General features: G+C 36.9%; 1 non-coding gene across 1 annotated transcript; it reads right to left on the bottom strand.

Moving 5' to 3' along the window:
* Nucleotides 1-220: 220 nt before the first annotated feature.
* Nucleotides 221-322, bottom strand: LOC149002200 (U6 spliceosomal RNA). Its single transcript, XR_016170618.1, has one exon. It is a non-coding gene; the product is annotated as a U6 spliceosomal RNA (small nuclear RNA).
* Nucleotides 323-2,081: the final 1,759 nt, after the last annotated feature.

The raw sequence follows: 2,081 nt of genomic DNA on the forward strand, positions 1-2,081 counted from the left end.
TAAGATCCAGCCTGCATAGGGGATGGGAGGGAATCAATCTCAGGCATAATGGAAGTCCCTACCACCCTAGCGTAAGATCTCCCACCGTCCATCTTCTGAGAGAAGCCATTAGCAGCCCTATCCGAAGATCTATGCGCACCATCTTTCTCCAAAGCTTCTTTCTTAAGAGTATCTCTCTCCTCCATCTCTTCTCAGCCTCCAAAAAAGTACAATCTCTTTCAAAAATTTGGACCATTTCTCGATTTGTGCGTGTCATCCTTGCGCAGGGCCATGCTAATCTTCTCTGTATCGTTCCAATTTTATCGGATGTCTCCGAAGAGACAAAATTGTTGCTAGAATGAGGTTTGAACAAAAAGTACTTTCTATCAATCTCTTTTACTAATTAAAATACCAGTAAACAGAGAAATGTTTTATTTCTTGGGGGAGCAAAAAAAAAAAAAAAGGACATTGTGAACCGGCATTCCTGAAATCATCAACTTTGCAGATTCCATCCTTCCAAATTGCAAAAGAAGTCCTGTGAATCTTGCTCAAATCTTATCCACCATTTGCAACATCCACCCAGTATGAGTGGCCCAAGGGTATGAAGAGTTGAACTTGGGACATCATGCTTCCATACAAGATCATCCCTTGCCAACCCTACCATTCTAGTTGTTCAACAAATATACAACCAAAATTGTAGAGAAGCTATTGTGTTTGACGATAAACAACTCCCAAGTGTCAACAGCAATAGATTGATCCATTAGCAATCAAACCTACAAAAATGTAAGGAAGTTACAAGCAGTAGATCTATGGAAACAAGCTTAAAAATTTATTTATTAGTTCTAGTTGAAACTGAAATAGCAGTAAAATTTATCCCTGTATACTAATTAGCCAACCCAATCTAAATCTACAATGGAATGGAACTCTAACCTCAATAAAACATTACAAGATAAATCAAATATACTAATATCCTACTAAATTCATATCCTGATTCTAACCTGGTTTTTATCGGAACCCTTGAACAGGTTTGATCTGCATCACTGAGACCATGCTGATCTTATAATGGACTCTTTTTTTTTTCTGCCACCAATTTTAATGTACGCTGAAATAAAATTCCACCTGAAGAAGATCATCACGGTAGGACTCGAAGGTCCACTTTGATGAAGGAAAAGTAAATGACACGCCCTTGATCTACACGACAGAACTTCAAGGGAATCCCGTTGCACTTATTCTCAATCTATCTTCTTAGTGATGGTTGACCACTACAAAAGAAACCAAACTTTGAGATGGTATTGCAATAGTACAACACAGACAAATTGATCTCTCAAGAAAAAGAAAAAAAAAAATGAAAATAAGAGGGAATAACCAAGGGATGATGATGCATCAAGCTCAAGACAGAAGCAAATTTGTACAAATAATGCAATGAAAATATGTACCCGTATGTTGCACCAGTCAACTCAAAAAGATGCAAAGGAGTCAAAATATGTACCAGAGAAATTTTTTCATTCATCTTTGCCTATTTTAAATTTATTCTGTAATAGATCATTCTGGATTTAAAATTAAGATCCAAGACCAAATTTAAGGATTTCAGGAATTTGTCATCAGGACCATTTGAGAAATCAACGTCAGAATCAGATTTTGAAACCACAAATAATTAAGAACTTAAACTGCTCCACAATCTGAAAACCAAGGTCGAATCAATGGATTTGAGAGAAGGATCTCTGTAAATCAGTTTGAGATCTCATGATCTCAGCTTACCAGGGAGGATTTACTGTGCCATCGAGTGAAGCCGTCAGCCTAGAAAGGTTTTTACTTCTATGCCTTTCTTTTGGTGGGAATTTCTCTTCAAGAATAAATTCTCAAATGGGAGGAATCTTAAGTCCATCTTTTGTGAATTTGTTTTATATTTGTGTAAGTTATTTCATATAACATTGGGAGAAAAACTGTGCGAGAATGTACTACCCATGACCAAACATGGTCATGAAGAGGCAGAAAAGGAAAGAGGGAAAAGAAGAATGAAAAGGAAAGAGGGAAATATAATCCTCATCTACTATAGAAATAAATGAGACTCAACCAGCTCTAGTCGACTCGTGGTGAAAGCT

Source organism: Hakea prostrata, chromosome 10 (assembly GCF_041222555.1).
Source record: "Hakea prostrata isolate BN-2017 chromosome 10, UWA_Hpros_2, whole genome shotgun sequence".
Taxonomy (NCBI): domain Eukaryota; kingdom Viridiplantae; phylum Streptophyta; class Magnoliopsida; order Proteales; family Proteaceae; genus Hakea; species Hakea prostrata.